At 40.2% G+C, this 7,395-nt stretch overlaps 1 non-coding gene across 1 annotated transcript; it reads right to left on the reverse strand.

Moving 5' to 3' along the window:
* Positions 1-1,066: 1,066 nt before the first annotated feature.
* On the reverse strand, positions 1,067-1,171 carry LOC143990690 (U6 spliceosomal RNA). The gene has a single exon (XR_013277410.1). It is a non-coding gene; the product is annotated as a U6 spliceosomal RNA (small nuclear RNA).
* Between the last annotated feature and the right edge of the window lie 6,224 nt (positions 1,172-7,395).

Here is a 7,395-nt window from a genome sequence, read left to right on the forward strand (position 1 = left end):
GCAGGGACACAATGGATAACACAGAGGACGAATACATCAGGTCTCATCCAGGAAGGACTGTATAGCTGCAATATAGGAACAAATCTATTGGGATTCTTCCTCTCTTGCCCCCCTCCCCCCTCTTATAAAAGAAGAGGAGAAAACAAGGGAAGAGGTGGAGGAGAAAGAGAGAGAGAAAAAAAAGGAAAAAAAATGTTTTTAAGCTTAATGTAGTCTCTGAATTAAGATAAAAATATCTTCTCTGTGCAGCTCCCACAGCCAGCGCCCTCCCTTCTTATACTTACTGGAGCCCGATCCTAATCCAGCGCTGTGCCCAAGAGCAGCATATCTCTCTGCTCTCTGTCCTCACAGGGCAGATTGATAGCAATCTGTCAATCAAATCCAGTAACGAGGGAGCAAGAGAAGGGTCGAACCATGCTGTCTGTGTTCATGGACATAGGCAGTGCAGCTTGGGACCGTGCCTGCAGGTGTGCAACAATAGGAAGCTGCTTTCTATAGTGACACACCAAGAAGAGGAGGAGCCAGGAGTGCTGGTGGGGGACCCAAGAAGAGGAGGGTCAGAGCAGCATGTGCAAAACCATTTAAGTAAAATATGTTTATAATAAAAAAAAAATACTCATAATCACTCTAAACTGGAAGAGAAATATCTCACATTTTGCAATAGGGCCCCAGAACATTTAGTTGCTTTTATGATCCGCCATCTTGTTTTAGCATGTTGACTTTTTAAATAGTGGACATGTTAAAGGATTTGGAAGTTCCAGTGGCTTTGGTGGATCTCATTCATTAATAGAAATGAAGAGAACATTAATAGTGCCTAGTTCAATTGCAGGGAGATTAAGTGAATTTTGAAACCATTTTATGAGAAGTAATAATGTGACACCATGATATAATACATTATTCCTACTGTAGTGTAGCTTAGTAATACATTCCAAGCTACAGTTCAACTAATAAAGTCTACATAATCTTGCTGATTCAACACCAAGGAATAAACAGTATATTAAATGGCCAAGTAGAGAAAGACCAGGCTTCTTTATGCCCAGTATATTTCCCAGCTTGCAAGTATAATGGAAAAAAGGAAAGCTTCACAAATTTCCGTATCATCCTTGCCCAGGCGCCATGCTAATCTTCTCTGTATTGCTCCAATTTTGGTTTATGTACAAAAAAAGCTCACACAATGGGGATCACGGCTGTTTTACATTAGCCATACAGAGCTTTGAATATGAACTGTTCTGCTGAATTGAGCTGGAAGCAAGCATGAAAGGCAATATCTTGGGATTTACACTTTTGATCTTGACTACCTTTTTTTGATAGGAGTCAAAAAGTATTTTTTTTTTTTAATTTATGTGCAATTGAGATGCCTTGGACAGCATTAGATTTTTTTTAGAGATTAAGAACAAGTAATTTGTATAACAGCTAATTTATGCTGAGTACAGACTTACTGTTCAGACATTTATAAAATTATAATAAATCGTTCTAAAGATATATTAAATTATATAAATGTGATTTCAGAAATCACGAGAATTATAACGAAAAGTGACATTTAAATAATAGAAATGGTCATGGAAAATGACGTTTATAACAAAATTCACTACTGCTAAAGCTAATACAAGTAGTGATTCTCATACACCTGTTACTAATATTGCTATTAGTATTGATACTACTGATACTAAATAATAATAGTGATTAAAATAATATAATTTACTACAAGGACAGCGTTCAAAGTTTTTCCCTGTGCTTCATTTCTTGTGTTTGCAAAGTATTGTACTCTAGTAGGATGTGTATTTTTTTGGTATAATTACAGGGTTTCTAGAATAACCCCTTGCCGCCAAGCGTACGCAGATGTGTGTATTCGGATTTCGGGGGTTATACCGGGATGATGCCCACAGCTGCAGGCATCATCCTGGTACTGTTTTTTAGAGCCAGCGATCGGCTTTCCATTGATAACAAGCGATGTGGCTAAAAGCCGCTCGGCTGTTATACCGGAGGAACGGGAGGGGACGACCCCCCCCCTCCCGCCACCTCCCACCGCTCTTACCGGGGCTCCCATTCCACTGAGAGCCCCAATCAACAATCCGCTGTTTCTGGTGGCTAGGGACAGACTGACTTGAAGCCGTAAGTGGCTTCATTCCATTCTCCTGATTGTAAACATGGAAACAACTTCATGACGTCACTTCCCATTTACTTGGTTGCCAATGGCGCCGGTTTATAAAAAAATATACAGTATTCAGAATCGCCGAAAACAGCGATCTGAATACTCTGAAGTGCAAAGGAGGGATCAAGGGTCTTTAAGACCCCCCGATCCCTCCATAAAGAGTACCTGTCACCACCTATTACTGTCACAAGGGATGTTTACATTCCTTGTGACAGCAATAAAAGTGATCAAATATTATTATTTTTTTTAAAACAATTTATTCATTTTAAATAAATTTATGTAAACGGTGTTCAAATCACACATGTGAGGTATCGCCACGATCGTCAGAGCGAGAGCAAGAATTCTAGTACTAGACCTCCTCTGTAACTCTAACCTGGTAACCGTAAAAAAAAATTAAAGCGTCACCTATGGAGATTTTTAGATACCGTAGTTTGTCGTCATTCCACGAGTGCGTGCAATTATAAAGCATGACATGTTTGGTATCTATTTACTCGGCATAACATCATCTTTCACATGATAAAAAAAAATTGGGCTAACTTTACTGTTTTGTTTTTTATTTATTTAGGAAAGTGTCCCTTTTCCCAAAAAGTTGCATCTAAAACACCGCTGCACAAATACCGTGTGACATAAAATATTGCAACAATCGCCATGTTATTCTCAAGATTCTCTGCTAAAAAAAATATATATAATGTTTGGGGGTTCTAAGTAATTTTGTAGCAAAAAATACGGATTTTAACTTGTAAACACCAAAATGTCAAAAATAGGCTTAGGCCGCGTACACACGCGCGGACTGTTCGCCCAACTTTGTCCGTCCAACAGTTTCGGCAAACAGTCCGCTCAAAATTAGCATGGACGGACATGGCCACACACGACGAACGAACAGTTTGCTGAAACCGTGCGCGATGACGTGAACGGCACGTACGACGGGACGAAAAATACGACGTCCTATACACTGCATTATAACTTTCGGCGTGAAAATCCTTTCTGAGCATGCGCGCAACTTTGTTTGACGAACAAGCCTACACACGAGCGGACTGTTCGCTGAAACAAGGTTTCAGCGGACAGTTTTACGGAATTTCTGAAAAACCTTGTTCGTCAAACTGTCCGCTGAAACTGTCCGCTGAAAGCCCACACACGAGCGGACTGTCCGCCCAAACACTGTTCAGCGGACAAAGTTGGGCGAACAGTCCGCGCGTGTGTACGCGGCCTTAGTCATGAAAGGGGTAAACCAGTTCATGTTTCACTTTACTGCTTGAATTTAAGGGACATGCTATAGACTAGACCTCCACTATAGCCTAGTACACACAATGAGATTATTGGCCGAATGATTGGTCTTTTTGATGTTAATCTCCATATCAAAAATAAATAGGTTACTAAATTGCAAAGATTCTTGTATGGCAGAATACAAATTCGGAAGTGATGTAATGTGTTTGTATTGTATATTCGGATGAAAACTGTACTGATTAAATGAAAATTGTACGATCTGATATCTTACGAGAAATATTTTCCTGTTTGTCCCTTTCGGATGACAGCTGTGTATTAACGAATAGATTATTATATGATCGCATCAAAAACAGTATTTTTTGTATGATATTCTGAGAGGGCTGCTGCTTTCAGCCTGTAATAAGACAAGTACTGCTCAGACCAAAAATGTACTATGTATGTGAATATTTGGCTGCCTAGTGGGGGACCCGATGCACGTGGCCGTCAGGCGTGGTCACCGCCGGCCACCCGGGATCATGGGCAGAGAGCCAGAACAGGGATTTGTGTGTGTAAACACACAAACCCCTGTTCTGTCAGGGGAGAGGAGACAGATTGTTTGTTCCTAGTAAGTAGGAACAGTGATATTTCTCCTCGCCCAGTCAGTCTCACCCCCCCACAGTAGGAAACACTCACAAGGGAACACATGATCACCCCTAGTGTTAACCCCTTCCCTACCAGTGACATTTACACAGTAATTAGTGCATTTTTATAGCACTGATCACTGTATAATAGTTAATGGTCCCAAAAGTGTGTCAAAAGTGTTCGATCTGTCTGCCGCAATGTCGCAGTACCTCTAATAAATTGCAGATCACCATCATTACTAGTAAAAAAATAATAATAATAATAAAAAAGCCATAAAAATGCCATACATCTTTCCCATAGTTTGTAGAAGATATAACTTTTGCGCAAACCAATCAATATACGCTTATTGCGATTTCTTTACCAACAATACGTGTGGGGGAGCTTTTACTAGGAGAAGACATGGATCCTAGTCCCTGCTTTGCCGAGACACAGGATCCATGCCTTCCCTCCTGTCAGAACGGCGATCTGCCTTGTTTACATAGGCAGACCGCTGTTCTGCCCCCGTGCTGGATGATCGGTGGGTGCCGGCAGGCTTTGAGTCCATGGTACTTGCAAATCAGCTCCCGCTGTGTATATTCACAGCGGGAACAGGTCGCCAGTGGTGCCCAATGCGTGCCCCCTACCCAGAAGTGTTTGATCGGGTACTAGATATATGTAAGTTTTATGGTTGGCAAGTGGTTAAATTTATAAGTAACACGAAAGCCATAAGCTGTAATTTCAGACAATGCAGTATTTCCAATGTGTTGAAGTGTTTGAAAAGCTTTGCATTTGTGAAGGTTAAGTGACTTTTCTCTTGGAAACTTTAATCTTTGCTGATTGGAAACTAAAACACTGATTCCCGCGTTCTGAAAAAATACAGATAATATGTATTTACTGTTTCTTTTCCAAACACATGCGCTACAATATAATCCATTGTTACACTGTGGATTCTAGCCAACTGTACTTTGTGAAGAACTATTTTCTTTCAAAATATACAAAATCTAGGGACTCTATAGGTCATATCAAAGGAGAATTTCTCATGTTTAAAGTTTCTCAGTTTGATATTTTAGTGTGCTTTTTTTCTTCATGGGGTATTTCTTGTTTTCTAAGTTTCTGATAGAGATGGCATCTAATATTTCATAATACACATTCTGCTTTGACAGCTAAATGCTTTCATCTTTTTATAACTGTTTGTCCCTGTATGAATTTATTATTTTGCTCAGTTATACCCAATGTTTTAATAGGGTAAGCCCAAATTCTCTGGGACCACATAGTATTTAACAATAATATTCATGCAGATAAAAAGTTCTAATAACATGGTTAAAACATATCTAATCCCAAAAACAAAAATGTATGGTATTGCAGATTACCGGTTCTTAGATATGGTGGCTGCATTCATTTTTTCACACTTTCTTTTATTTTGATCAGAAAATCCTACCAATAACTCACTTCCTGTCCTAGGGTGACAACTGTACTGGGCAACTTTGTTACCCTAGAACAGGGAGTGTGCTAGGACTACATAACCTTGCATTAAGACTACATTACACCTCCCTTTCTTCTCCATAACGGGGGGGGGGGGGCATTGTGTACTGCATGGAGATAGCAGGGCACAATGCTAAATGATAATAATCCTAAAGCAGAGAAAAAGGAAGATCTGGCAGAATAAACAGTTATCATTGTTTTGCACTTGTTGATGAGATACACAATATTACCAGAAGTATTGGGATGCCTGCCTTTACAAGCACATGACAATGGCATCTCAGTCTTAGTCTGTACGGATCAATACTGAGTTGGCCCACTCTTTGCAGCTATAACAGCTTCAACTCTTCTGGGAAGGCTGTCTTCAAGGTTTAAGAGTGTGTCTATGGGAATGTTTCACCATTCTTCCAGAATCACATTTGTGAGGTCAGGCTTGGCTTGCAATCTCCACTCTAATTCATCCCAAAGGTGTTCTATAAGGTTGAGTTCATGACTCTGTGCAGACCAGTCAAGTTCCTCCACCCCAAACTCGCTCATCCATGTCTTTATGGACCTTGTGGACAGCCTTCCCAGAAAAGTTGAACCTGTTACAGCTGTAAAGGGTGGGTCAACTCAATATTGAACCCTACGGACTAAGACTGGGATGCCATTGTCACGTGCCTGTAAAGGCAGATGTCCTAATACTTTTTGTAATATAGTGTATCTGTTCAACAAGTGCAAAACAATGATAATGGTTTATCCTGACAGATCTTTACTCTCTGCTTTTGGATTGTTATCAGTTAGCATTGTTCCCTGCTATCTCCATGCACTACAAATTGCCTCCCCTTGTTATGAAGACGAAACAGAGGTGTAATGTAGTCTTAATGCAAGGTTATGTAGTCCTAGCATGCTCCTTGTTCTAATGTAACAAAGCTGCCCAGTACAGTTGTCACCCTAGGACAGGAAGCTGTTATAGCTGAAAATGGTTGGCCAACTCAATATTGAACCCTACAGACTAAGACTAGGATGCCATTAAAGTTCATGTGGTTGTAAAGGCAGCCTTCCTGATACTTTTGACAATATAGTGTATAACAAAACCCTTTCACTGTATATTTACAAGGGAGCAAATATAAAAAATATAGATTTACATATGCATTAAACATTAGCTGTTATATGGATATATATGAGATAATAAAATATTATTTGAAAACTCAAATTACTACAGCAAAGAAGAAAAGCCCTTATAAAGAGTGGAGAGAACCTATTTATTAGTCTGCATAATCTAGATTAAATGTATAGAGACTATACAGCTACAGTAGCTAAACAAGTTACTGGTGCTCTGTGTTCATAATCCACTTTAAAATCACAAGCTATTGTACTGAAGTAGTGTTTGCTGAATGAAAATTCGTCAGAAATATATGTGAGCTGTGTGGAAATGTCTAAAGCAGAAAATCCATGTGGCTTGTATAAAAGAACAACGTTGCATCTAATATATAAATGATAAAACATGAATTATTAGCTAGATCTATTGACATACACAAATAGCTGTATACAACTTTATGCACACACTTAAGGCTACTTTCACACTGGGGCAAGGGGGCTTTAGGGGTAAAGCCCCGCTAGTTTTAACAGGGCTTTACCGCTGTTATAGTGCCGCTTTTTGGCCACTAACGGGGAGCTTTTAACCCTCACTAGCGGGCAAGGAAAGGGTTAAAAGTGCCCTTGTTGTGGCGCTGCCGAAGCCCTTTGTAGGCACTTTGCAGGTACTTTGGCAGCACTGCCCATTGATTTCAATGGCAGGGGTGGTATAGGAGTACACCGCTCCCATGCCCCCACAAAGATGCTGCTTGCAGGACTTTTTTTCCTGTCTTGCGAGCGCACCACTCCAGCACTCAGGTTTTCACACTGTGGAAGCATGAGAGGCGCTTTTCGGACGCCTTACAGGCCCTATTTTTAGCTCT

The sequence above is a fragment of the Lithobates pipiens genome, unplaced genomic scaffold (assembly GCF_037356315.1).
Source record: "Lithobates pipiens isolate NorthernLeopardFrog02 unplaced genomic scaffold, aLitPip1_a1.2 Scaffold_18, whole genome shotgun sequence".
In the NCBI taxonomy this organism is placed as follows: domain Eukaryota; kingdom Metazoa; phylum Chordata; class Amphibia; order Anura; family Ranidae; genus Lithobates; species Lithobates pipiens.